This window comes from Balaenoptera physalus, assembly GCF_965194825.1.
Source record: "Balaenoptera physalus genome assembly, chromosome: 7".
Lineage (NCBI taxonomy): Eukaryota > Metazoa > Chordata > Mammalia > Artiodactyla > Balaenopteridae > Balaenoptera > Balaenoptera physalus.
The window spans coordinates 45,827,429-45,841,816 of record NC_138886.1 but is presented as its reverse complement, the minus strand read 5'-3'; positions in this window follow the sequence as shown (position 1 = coordinate 45,841,816).

The following is a 14,388-nucleotide window of genomic DNA, read 5'->3' as shown; positions in this document are numbered from 1 at the left end:
ATTATATCTCAAAGGTACCAACATATAAATAAGTATTGGATTTTTAGAGCATTATTGAAGAATTGTAAAATAAAGATATCAAAAAATCAAAGAAGTAGTTACATAATAGGTTTTTTTAAACAAATGTAATGTATTAATAGAACATTAGTGACAATACCTTTCAGTTCACTATATACATATATACACATATATATCACTTTTTTCTTGTTGCATTTTACTCCATACTACCATAATTATGTATATTGAAAAAGTCATATAATTTCTACGACTCAGCTACAACAGTGATGTGATACAATTTTTTTACTTATATACGTATTATGTGTTAATACATAAAATCACTATACATTCTAGTGTTATTTACTCTGTAGAATAATTTCTTCAGAGTGAGATCCTAGGTCAAAAACTTTGCAGAATATTCACTTAAATGAAACTGCCAGATTATTTTCATAAAATATTGTAACTATTCAGCCTTTAACAAATAACGTAATGAAGTACCAATATCCTTCCCCCTTTTCCAACACTTAACTTGAAATCTTCATTTAAATATTTGCCAATGTAATGAGTAGGTGAAGGTGACATCATTATTTGGTTGTATTACTATTTTAGTTCCTTTTTTATAAACCAGAATATATGTTAATTGACCATTTTACTTTCTTCTTATGTGTATTACTTGAATGTGCCCATTTATCTACAGGAAACTGGATGATGTGGTTGTCTTTCTATTTAAAAAATAATAAGGTTTCTCACGTAATTGGTATAGTATGATGGTTCTTTCAATTGTGTTGCTTCCAAATCATTTGTCTTTATATGTTAAGGTTTCATTATATTTTTCCCTGTAGATATTTATCCATGTAAAATTTGTATTTGCCCACTACGTAAATTAGAGCTCAATAGGTATTTTCTTAAGAATAGAGAGCCACTTTTATTAGTACTTTATTAAAATAAATATTTTCTTTCTAAATTTATATGTATGTGTCAATTTCTTTTAATAACTATGATATTTTAAAACTTCATATATAATAATAATGCAATTCCTCTTAAAGCTTTGCCATTCTCAGACTTTCTTCTGAAATGTTTTTCTTCCCAATCAATATTAAATTATTTTGCAGAATTTTTGTTAATTTTTTTCATTTTGATTTTAATGAAAATAGTAAATTGATAGTATTTGCATTTTAGGTACAACATTACATTTTGTAATAGTCTCTCTTCATTTACTACATTTAGTTTTTGTACTTCAGAAAAACTTTAGAGATTTTCTTATGATCTGAATTTTTCTTTTTAAACGGTTTCTTATCAGTTTGCAATGTTTTTACTATTAAACTAATATTTTTGTTTTATTTTATTTTGAACAAATTGTTGCTAACTTTTACCTTATACATAATCAACTGATAATTTGAGTAATCCTATCTTGTTTTTACTCATCTTGCATGCTTCATAGGTAACCAAACATATCCTTTAAAATGTACACTTTTTCACTTCTTTATTTTCACTATTTATATGTATTACTTCATTTTCTTGTCTTGTTTCATTAGTTAGTGCTTCCAGAATGGTGTTCAATAATAGCAGTGGTAACGTACGTCCAAATACAGTGGTACTAGACTTATTATTTCACTCTTCAATGCAGTTTCCTAGCTGAGATACTCTTTAACACATTAGTTTCCATCTATGCCTATTTTATATAGAAGTTTTATTTGGAATTTTTGCTAAGTATTATTAAATTTTATTTAAGCTTCTATTGTTGGTTTTATGAATTATATTGATGGATTTTATGGTCTTCACTGTCATTCCATTTTTCAAGGAAATCCTACTTAGTACTGGTATGTTAATCTTTTAACATATTGCTATATTCATTATATTATTATCTAATTAAAATTCTAGCATTTATTACTAAGATTACTTAATTATAATTTACCTTTTTCTATTATTTTCCCAAGTTTTCATGTAAAAGCATGACAGCTTCATAAAACAAACTGATAAAATCTTTTTAAATTTTATATTATCTGGGATAGTTTTTGCAAAGAGATTATCTGCACTTTAAAAGTTAGATAAAATATTGTGATAAAACCATGTAAACATGGCAGATTTTTAATTGCAGGTCTTTAGTTTTCCAAATTCTCTATGGTTATTTGGTTCTTTGAGTCAATTTTATTAGTTTATATATTGCCAGAAAACGATCCTTTCACATTAGGTATTAAAATTAATACTGGAAAGATGCACATAAAATTTTAATCATTTCTATGTTTATGGTTATATGTTTTCCATCATTCTTAAGGGTTGCAATATTTTTATTATATTTATCTTTTTTTAATATCAGACTCACCAAAAATTTTTCCATTTTAGCAGTCTATCCTTAGAATCATTTTTTATCTTATTTATCTTTCTTGCCTATTATTCTGTTTTATAATTTCAGCTTTATTCTTATGCATTTCTTCCTTCTGCCTTGTTTCATCCTGTTTTTACTTTTTCCTCTAGATTTTAATTATAATCTTATATAGTATCATTCTTTCTTGTTAGTTTTAGGAGTACTGAAGACCTGCTATTGTCTTCTGAAGTACAGCTTTAGTTGTGTCCCAGTAATTTCTCTTCATTAATTCTAAATAATTCTCAAGGTTTTTTTTACCTTATTTTGATCCAGAGTTTATTTATAATCTATTTTTCCAGGCACTAAGTGTTTCTGATTTTTATCATGAAGAACCAAGAAATCATTGAGTTATTTGTTCATTTATTCAACGATACTATTCAACAATAGAAATTAAGACTAATCATTATGCGATGCTACTAATTCCACGTTAGTAATGTTTTCTTTTTTGACTCATTACATGACCAGTTTTTTAGAAAAATTCCTTGGCCATGAGAATAATGTAGTTTCTCTTTGAGAGTTACAAATTTCTGTCTGCTTTTTGTTTTTGTTTGTGTATTGCTATTTTCCCATTGACATGAAAAGTATCTTCATATTGGTGGTGCTCAAAAAATATTTTGGAAGATATTAATATATATTTTCTTAAACCTTGTTCTCTATATACTTTCGGTAGTAAGCATATCTTTAATTATTTTTAACTTTTTATTAAAAATAAATTTATTTTTACTCTCCTTAAATCTTTGTTATTGAGTTATACCTTAATCTTAATATTACCATTTCTACTTTCTTGTTTTATATATACCAGACAGTTTTTCTTGCCCTTTATTTTAAAGTTTTCATTGTCATTTTATTTTTAGATATTCTTCTTGTAAATAAATCATAGCTGGATTTCTGTTTTTGATTCTCTTACCATCTTCTTGTCTTTCTGTAGAGGAATTCAGTTCCTTGGCAATTATTCTCATGTCTTATATAGTTGTTTTTATTTCTCCCATGTTAGTTATATTTAATCACTATATATGTTTGTGTCTATTTCCCCTTTATCCAATTCTTATTTTTCTGGATTCATCAAAATTCTTTTCATTCCCTTGCATTCCCTACCTCACCATCAGGAGTCATTATGTAACCCACATATTTTTACTTTTATATTAAAATTAAATAATAATTATGGCGATTTACTCAGATCTTTTACACCGTTTCTTACACAGTATCTAGGAGAATGAAATCCATCACCTTCTCTTCCCCCAACATCTATGGAGAACTCTTAGGTATACTTTTAGGTTCCACCAACAGTTCTGTTGTTTGCTTTAACCAGGAAAAATTTGTGAGAAAGAGAGAGGACATGGATATACACACAATTATTCTTTTTCTTAATATCTTATTCTTTTTAAATATCTTGTTCTTTTTCAAAAAATAATCATTTAAACTTAGATTTTTATTTTACTTCATTTGAAGTAAAATAAATGCTTAAAAGTAAATTTGAAGTAAAATAAATGCTTTACTATAAAATATGTTGTATGTTGTAGCACATGGAGTAGTGTGGTTCAGTCAAGGACCAAGAAATCATTTATTTATTTATTTATTCCACAATATCAGGACTAATCATGACACACTGCTAGATATAGATAATAAAAACACAAAATTAAAAGAAGTCTCTCACTGCTTCCTGCTTAGAAAAGCAATACAGAATTAATCATAAAATAAATCTCAGTAAATTATAAAGGATAGTTTGTCAAAGATCTAAACACATGTTACAGAAGATCAGAGAATGGAGAAATTACTGCTAGGAGATGGTATACAAGTGATAATAGAATAAATGAATGAGATTTGTCTGTGATGAGGCTCTGGGGTAAAGCATCCAGGTTTCACAAAATATTATGGATCCAGAACAAGGAGGGGATTTGGGTTTATGAAGAAAAGCATGAGAAAGGCTATTGAATACAATGCAGACAGATCACAAAGGGCCCAGATGCCACATACAGGACTCCTAGGAGTGTTTAAATGGGCTGCCCTTGATAAAAATCTCCCCTATCTTTTGAAAACCATTTGATCTCTTCTAATCATTTTCTCTATATCCAGTCCAGTTTTATACATATTGGTTTCTTCTATCCTTAAATATTTTTCATTAATTTTCTTCCCTTTCCTATTCTTCCTGTTGATCTTTTTCTAGCTTTCTTATATATGCTTACCTATGTATACCAATATTTTAACTAAAATTATTAAATAAAAATAATAATTTTCTAAGTCCATCTTATATCTTTACACTTACAAAGATTTTCAATGTCTGTCTTCTAAATACAGTGGTACAGTGAGCCAACCATGAAACAAGAATACCTGCTTTCTCATCTCAGTTTTACAATAACCTATACCAATTTAGAAAGCCATTTAGTTATTTTATATACTTGCTTCCTCACCTTAAAATTAATACTTGTGAAATAAAATAAGATTAATGAATATGTTTTGGAAAATATAACTTGTTGGCTAAAGGAATGTAAATTTTATTCTTTTCTTAGAAACCACGGAAATAGTAAATTTCCAAATTTTCTGACAGATTCTATCTGACCCAGGTTTCTATGACAGTGTCTGTTCTCTCCTCTCACCAACTGCTCCTTCAGTAGTTCTTTCAGCTGTTCCTGTTTCGAGTACTAACTGTGCCAATTTTTTTCCCTTCTAATAATTCTACATCCTATTAATCATATCAATGTGCCATCAATATTTTCTAGTCTTCACACATTATCCTAAGACAGGTTATTTTTTCCACCTATTTCTCTGCATTGCCAACATAGTATCTTTCTGAGTCCAAAAGATCACACCTGTGCAATTTGGAAAGCCTCCAATAAACTCTGTAGAATTTTAAATTACATTATCTCTAATTTAGGTCCTTTTGATATAGTACCAGTGAGGTCAAGTATTCTATCCCACTGATTTTTCACTCAATTTTAATTCCCATAACATTTTTCTTTCCATGGTTTAATCAATTCTGCTACATATATTTTTCTTTTAAAAACAATGTATATTTTTTGAACTGATGAGTTTTCCCTCTTAGTTCACATTTTTGTAATTTTAAAGCAACAGTAGACACACTATTCCAAATTCTAACAGACTGGATGAGACTGTACGTGTGTGTATATACATATAATATAGGCTTTTAACTAAGAAGTTAAATAAAATATGTTGTGGAAGGAAACCCTTACACTCAAAGTTGTTTTATATATTCTTTCTTACAAAATATACTCTTATTAATTACAAGTTTAGTTTAAATACAGTGGAAAAAGTTGCTAAACTTGGTACATTAATGTAATGATACAATTTATCTCCCCAAATTTATTATTTCTTTCCTGAACATCATATCTTACCTGCTAGAGTGATATATAAATTAAGATCTTAAAGCATAAAGTCTTACAACTGGAAAAGATCCAAGCAATAATTTAATCACTTTATTCTATAAATTATGAGATTGGTGCACAGATGGACTTATGTGTTATCCAATATCACATTTCTGGTCATTTTTTGTAGCCTTCAGAGTTCTAGACTGGTGCTATTTTAAATACAGATCTCTCCATCCCTTTCCTCTAAACTTTCCAATGAATGTAAAGATATTCATAGTTTTGTTAATCTTGTATTCAATTTTCCCTTCATTGATAGCACTGGAGAGACTGATCACTCCTAACTCCAATCTGCCTATTTCATATGTCTTTCACTAAGTAGTTTTTCCTTTCAACATACTTCAAAACTGAAATCTCAAATAAAAAACAGAAAAATGAAACATGTTTTTAAAAACCCATTGACCACCATCATATAATAAGATAGAAAATTGAGTGATCTGAGATTTAGTAACAATATAACCTAGTTTTGATTCATGTATATGTTTCAGGAAATTCTATGGACAAATTCTCCTTGCTGTTTTATTACTAATTTAATTTAACAATAGACTAGTATATTCATTTCTAGTCATTCTTTCCTTTTCAAATATGACTCATTTTCAGTACATTTGTTATTCAGTAGAGGAAATTACCTCCTCTACTAAAATCCGTTCTCATTCTTTGACTCCTGTCCCCAGACAGAATAGCCCTGATATATTGTATTCCTGGAGTCCCCAGGTTCTCACAATTACACAAGGCTGTTTTCTATTATTATGACCTCTGAAATTGTGTATATGTTTCTTTGTTGTTGGAAGAGGGTAATAAGCAGGAAGGAAGCAAGAGAGGGGTGGAGGGTACTTGGTGGTTGCTTTGTGCAAAGAGGAAAAAGTGCAAATTCTACATCATGTTCAAGGGCTAAGGTGTGTGGGTAGTTCTTCTTCTATACAGATATCAGTTCTGTGCTTCCCTCCTCTCTGAGAATGCATTTTCCCTATGGCTCTGGATACTTTCTTTAGATTAGGCTTTACCAAGAGCAGGTATGTTAGGCCATGACAGATTTTGCTAGTTCCTGGTGAACTGTGGAAAAAAAGAAGCAAAATACTGAGTTTTTCATGAAGCAAAATATTTTTAATTTAAAGGAATGTGACTTTTCTGAGGCATCATCTTTACCTCCTTATGGCACTAAAATGTCATTTTTTCAATGTCTTCCCAGGAAATTATAGTTGGCTGCCTGATGTCAATCACAAGGGTTTTAAATTTCACATATGACTATTATAACAAAAAATCATTAAACCAATATTCTAGACAATTTTAAAATTATATCTATGAATAATAATAATAAAGTGGCTAACAGGTTTTGTTGAGATTTTATGTAAACATTTCATGGAGAACTCCTGGGTATACAGGCATACCTTGTAGATGTTGCGAGTTTGGTTCCAGACTACTGCAATAAAATGAATATCACAATAAATTGAGTCACATGAATTTTTTGGTTTCCTAGTGCATATAAAAATTACATTTACAGTATATTAGTCTATTAAGTGTGCATTATATGTCTAAAATAAACAATGTATATACCTGATTTTAAAAATACTTTATTGCTAAAAAATGCAAACCATCATTGAGCCTTCAGTGAGTTATAATCTTTTTTGCTGGTGGAGGGTCTTGTCTAGATGGCTGCTGACGGATCAGGGTAGTGGTGATGGCTGAAGGGTGGGGTGGCTTTGGCAATTTCTTAAAATAAAACAACAATGCAGTTTGCTGCATCAATTAACTCTTCTTTTCACGAATGATTTCTCTGTAACATGCAATGCTGTTTGATAGCATTTTACCCAAGTAGAACTTCTTTCAAAATTGAAGTCAGTCCTCTCAAACCCTGCTGCTGCTTTATCAACTACCTTTATGTACTATTGTTGTCATTTCAACAATGTTCACAGCATCTTCACCAGGAGTAGCTTCCATCTCAAGAAACCACTTTCTTTGCTCATTCATATGAAGCAACTCCTCCTCTGTTCAAGTTTATCATGAGATTGCATCAATTCAGTTGTATCATCAGGCTCCACTTCTAATTCTAGTTCTCTTGCTATTTCCATCACATATGCACTGAAGACTTTAACCCCTCAAAGTCATCCATGAGGGCTGAAACCAACTTCTTTCGAATTTCTGTTAATGTTGATATTTTGCCCTCTTCCCACAAATCACAAATATTCTTAATGGCATCTAGAATGGAAAATCCTTTCCAGAAGGTTTGTAATTGATCCATCAGAGAAATCACTATCTATGCAGCTATAGCCTTAAGAAATGTTTTTCTTAAATAACGACTTGAAAGTCAAAATTACTCCTTGATTCATGAGCTGCAAAACAGATGTTCTGTTAGTAGGCATGAAAGCAACATTAATCTTGTATATCTCCATTAGAGCTCTTAGGTGACCAGGTGCATTGTCAGTGAGCAGTAATATTCTGAAATAATTTTTTTTTTCTGAACAGTGGGTCTTAACAGTGGGCTTGAAATATTCAGTAAACCATGTTGTAAACAGATGTGCTGTCATCCAGGCTTTGTTGTTCCATTTATAGGGCACAGGCACAGTAGATTGAGCATAATTCTTAAGGGCCCTATGATTTTCAAAATGGTAAATGAGTATTGGCTTCAACTTAAAGTCACCAGCTGCATTATCCCTAACAAGAGAGTCAGACTGTCTTTCGAAGTTTGAAGCCAGGCATTGACTTCTCCTCTCTAGCTACAAAGGTTCTAGATGGCATCTTCTTCTAGTATGAGACTTCATCTACATTGAAAACCTGTTGTTTATTGTAGCCACCTTCATTAATTATCTTAGCTGGATCTTCTAGATGACTTGCTGCACCTTCTACATTAGCACGTGCACTTTTATGTTATGGAGGTGGCTTCTTTCCTTAACCTCATGAACCAACCTCTGCTAACTTCAGACTTTTCTTCTGCAGCTTCCTCACCTCTCTCAATCTTTATAGAATTTAAGAGACTTAGGGTCTTACTCTGGATTAGGCTTTGGCTTAAGGGAATGCTGTGGCTGGTTTGATCTATCCAGACCACTCAAACTTTCTCCATGTCAACCATAAGACTGTTCCACTTTCTTATCATTCTATCATTTGTGTGTTCTCTGGAGTAGCACGTTTAATTTCTTTGAAATTTTCCCTTTACATTCACAACTTGGCTAACTGTTTGGTGCAAGAGGCCCAGCTTTCAGCCTCTTGGCTTTTGACATGCCTTCCTCACTGAGCTGAATCATTTCTAGCTTTTGATTTAAAATGAGAGACATGCAACTCTTCCTTTCACTTGAACACTTAGAAGCCACTGAGGGTTATTAATAGGCCTAATTTCAATACTTTTGTGTCTCAGGGAACAAGGAAGACAGAGGAGAGGGAGAAAGATAGAGGAATGGCTGGTCAGTGGAGTAGTCAGAATACATACCACATTTATCATTTAAGTCTGCCATGTTATATGGGCAGTTTGTTGTGCCCCTAAAACAATTATCATAGTAACATAAGATCACTGATCACAGATCACCATAACAAATATAATAATAATGAAAAAGTTTGAAATATTGTGAATATTGTGAAAATTATCAAAATGTGACACAGAAACATGAAGTGAGCAAATGCTGTTGGAAAAACAGCACTGATAGACTTGCTCAACAGAGGATTGTCACAAACCTTTAATTTGTAAAAAGTGCAGTATCTGCGAAGTGCAGTAATGCATGGCACAATAGAACGAGGTATGCTTGTATAAATAATTTGAATAACAAAAATCGGTGTGTATGCAGCATTCTAACAGCCCAATTTCAAGTGATACTATGAAACAGTGATTTGTTTGCAAGAATGCCTTCTGAGAACTAGGGCCTAAAATGACCCCATAGCTATGTGTCCTGGAAATTCTTGGGACATCTGGGCAACCCCACCAGTGGTGTTTGGAATGTCTGTGTCCCCTCAAAATGCATATGTTGAAATCCTAACTCCCCAAAATGGTGGTATTAGTAGATGCGGCCTTTGGTAGGTGATTATATCATGAGAGTAGAGCTCTCATAAATAGGATTAGTGCTCTTGTAGAAGAGGTTCCAGAGAGAGTTCTAGCCTCTTCTGTCGTGTGAGGATACAATGAGAAGTCTGCAACCTGGAAGCAACCATGCTGGCATCCTGATCTTGGACTTCCAGCCACCACAACTGTGAGCGATAAATGTCTGCTGTTTATAGGCCAACCAGTCTATGGTATTTTGTTATAGCAGCCCAAATGGACTGACACAGATGAGTGGTAGAAGAGAAGAAGGGAAGGGAGTGGGACTACAGCAGGTCCAGGACACCCTCTCATGAGGTATTGCCAACCCTGGCTACTCCCAGGTACCAAAGGATAACTCAAAAATTATGAAGATGGCACTTTCAGTGACCATGACACACAGGTGATTGAGTCAGGCCATTCCCCATGTGTGGCACTGCTGGCTGGTCCCAGGCACAGAAGGGGATCTAGAAAACTTCAATGAAGGCACTCCAATGTGTAGGGGCTCAGATCCAGGAGGTAGGTACAGATTTTATACAATAATTACTATTATCATCTCCATTTTCCAGGTAAGATACCATCTCTCAGAGGGTGTCCGCCAGCCAAGTAGAAAATTCATTGTTAAACAGATAGCACTTTCTAATAGTTAGCAGCTGACTAACTAATCAATTACACCTACACAATACTTTCCTTCCTTGGCTCATTAAACTCTAAAAAGATGTCCAATTTCTTTTAATATTTCTAACAGTTTTAATTATTGACAAATTCTCTTCTTTTGAAATAATTAACTACAGGTTCTCCTCATTTGCTGCCTAAAATTTTGAAAAAGGAAAATGTCAGAAGGCAATTGCTGAATACTGCCTCTTCTCTTTGTAAGACAACTTTAAAAAGTAAGACTTCCAGCAGATGTCTAAGTTTAAAGTCTACTTTTCTCTTCCCTCATAATTTTTATGTATTATATTTATACTTTTCCTATTTTATAATCAGTATTAGAGGGAAGTCATCCAAATTCATATAAGAGATGATCTATACTATAAACTCATAACATTTATTATCCAGCAGTTTCTGTATGTTATTATTCTAATGTATTTGTTTTCAACTACATTTTCACTCTTTGGTTTGTGGATTCATTTAGAGAGTCACTTTCTTTTAAGAAACTGTACTTTCCTCTTACTTTTTTTTAAGGCCTATAGCATATAATCTCAAAGATACCAGACACATATTTCAAATCACATGCTGTTCTTAATCAAGTTCAATCAAGTTGATAAAATTTTCATATACATATATATCATTCTACATTATTCCTCTAGGTTTTCAGAAATAAAAAATATGACAAAGGTCTGATAGTGGTCACATTTTCAAGGATTTTTTCCTCACAGAAAAAGTGCTGATAACTGAATTTGCATGTGATTAATCTTCCTGAATAAAAACTAGAAAACAAAGTTTCAAATTGTTAGAAAAAAATCATTTCCTATTGTTAATTACAGATATTTCATCTATCACTTAGTGACATCTGCATGCTAAGAAATAGGGTAAGTTCATTTTATTTTCCATATCTTACATTTAATAGAAAATTTCTTTAGACTATAGATTATCAGAGACAACCCAGTGAGGACTTTTGTCCACCATTTTTTTTCAATTAGGCCTGAACACCACTTGATCTGAAATTTTTGAACCAATTAATATTAAACATCTCCTATAAGTACTTGATAATAATGTTGAACTGCAGTCATTTAGATTGGCTGTATTGGGAAGAGAGTAAACAGTCCACAAGGGATGCCTATCTATACTGAGTAGAATGGAGTCTTGAGAATTATATGTTTATCAAAAAGTCATAATTATTGAAATATTAAGAAACATTGACTGAGATGAGATTTTTATATCTTCTGCATATTATATCTTATGTTAATGAATTTATTGATCATCATCAGGGATTATCTCTTCATGGCTTCAAGTCCTGTCCACCATGTTCCAGGTGAATATCATCTAGACTGAATTGATACCCTATCAGTGGCTTCCCAGACTTTAAGCTCTTCTTATTTGCAATTCTGCCTATTCACCATCCTTCAAATTACACTGTTAAAACACCATGTTCATCATGCTATCTGCCAATTTGAAACTCTTCACTGAGACTCCATCTTCTATAAGACAAAAATCCCCAAATCTGCCCCTCTAACTCCTATTTATCTTTCCAGTACCAATCCTATACTCTATATATAAATCTAGTTAGGTATACTTGTCTTTTGCTGTCTCCTAGGTGTGCCTTCCTCTTTTCTACAGTCATAGAAATGTATATTTACTGCATTCCTGGCCAGCCAAATTATGACCATAGTTTGAGGTTAAATTCCACTTTTCCTTATGAAATACAATGTCCTTTTATTGAACACAGATTTGTGGTTTACAAAGTGTTTCCACAGACAATCACAGTTAATTCACTTAATTGAGCTGATATAAATAGGCATTTTACCAATAAGGAATTTGAGGCTCAAAGAGGCCTGCTTTAACCATTTGAATTCATGTTGCTCTCTCCCCTCTCTAACATTGATGGCACAATGGCTGTAATGTGTATTGGTGCAACCATTTTATTTGCCAATGGTTGTATTTACTCCTTTAGGTTTTTAAGTTATTTTTTAAAATATTCATTTATCCATCCATTCATTCATTCAACACTGATTTGCCCAGGCATTTATCTGGGCAAAGTCTCTGTACCATGAAGCTGATTGATTGTTAGTATTTTTAACTAGATGGTAAGCTCCTTCATGTCAGGGATCACAGAGTTTTATTTTTCCAGCAGTGCCTAGGATAGGCAATATGCAGCAAACATTAAAAAATAATAATAATAAAGCAAACGTAAACCATTGCTTCATTAGGATAATCACATTTTAAAAATAAAAACTACAAAAACTTATACTCTGAACTTCTGACACTTTCCTTTAACTATCTTATATGCAGTTTAGTTTATTAACTCTAGATTCCTAAGTGTACTGTAAATGAAAAATACAAAACACCAAACTCTTTCAGAACTTATCACCAAAAGTGATTAACCATAGGGTGCCATTACCATTAGCACTAAAGGCAATTTTTTTGGCCCTAAAATAATTATGCTGAATATTCAGCATCTTTCAGGAAGGCTAATTGAGGGAAAATGAAATACTAAGCCTCTGTGTTGTGCAACTGCAGTTATTAAGATGTGAAACTGTTGTCATTAGAGTCTCATTGAACTTCAGTAGAATGAATCTTTGTATCACTGTATGTCTGTGTTATTTAAACACCTTAATTCCAGATACAAAATGAGTTGAAATTTAGGTTTGGGATGCACTGTTCTCTTTAGGACGCTCTAAGCTCAGAAATAGTCATGTATTTTCACCCCAGTATAGAACAAAAGGATGCCTCTCACCGAGCTACTCATAGGAGATCAACAACTTGGTGAAAAGAGAAAGGCAAATCCTGTCATCTGTTCAAGAGTGAGAAGCAGGACCGGGCGATGTGTGTCATCAGCCCTGTATTTGAAGATGAAGTCTGTGCCCATGCTCTTTCCTCCATGCAGGAGGTTGCTAAAAGAGCCAACGTGTGACCCCAGACCTCTCCACAGAGTACACAGAAGCTTGTTCTTTGGTTAGTGCTTGGGACCACCACTTGCAAGGCCTTTGTTGCTTTCAACTTTGTTTGTCACAGAAAAAGCCTGACCTCCTTTCCTACACTGAGTTAACCTGCCTTTGCTACAAAGCAGTAAGAACTTGATATGCCACTGTTGTTGCTTCCCCAAAGCTCTGGCTAGAAAACTTCAGTGACACACTCTACCACAGTGTCCCCCTTCTCTGTGATTTCCTTCAATAGCCAGTGCTGCAGGTTTTCAGGAATCCTATTATATAGTAACATAATTTGCCATGTTAAACATTTGGTTCATTTTGTGATAGTCCCTCAGAGGCAAATATGAAAAGTAAAGTATATTCAAAAAGCTTGGTTTTTATAAGTGTAAAAGAAGTGCCGCATGGATTTCAATTTGAATGGACCTCAGGCACAAAACAGAGGTCCCTCTTGACTGTGAAATTTTTGTTCTACTTTTAGGATCTCAGCTCCATTAGGGACTTCTTTCCCTAAGTGCCCTCGGGTAATCTAGTTAAGTCTAGGGAGTCTCTACATCAGAAATTTCTTCAATTACTATAAGAAGGAAGGAATATCACTTTACCAACTCACTCAGTACTGCTGAAGCTCTGCATGTAGTAAAAAGTTTTCCTGCCCAATGTAAGTGAAAAGAACCATCTTTCAGGATACTTGTGTTCCAGATCCTTTTACAAAAGGGTAATAATCGTCATCATTCTGGGCAAGAGACCCAGTGAATCTCTAGTTACAAAAGTGGAATTATTAGAGATATACGTATGCTAAGAAAGTGGAATTAATACTAAATTTCCTTTGCCTTTCTTTACCTTTATGTACACAAACAGAGGTCCCTCTTGATGTAAAAGACTGTGAAATTTAACATAATCATATTTAACCCTCTGTATTAATGTTAGCAATACAACTAGAACTGAAAATTTTATTTCCTCTTCTTCCACTACTGAAAACTCAAGTTCTCTGTTCTTGAGTAGAAAATCATTATTTCAGCAATTAAAGATAACCATACTCTAAATAAAAACCAATCTGCT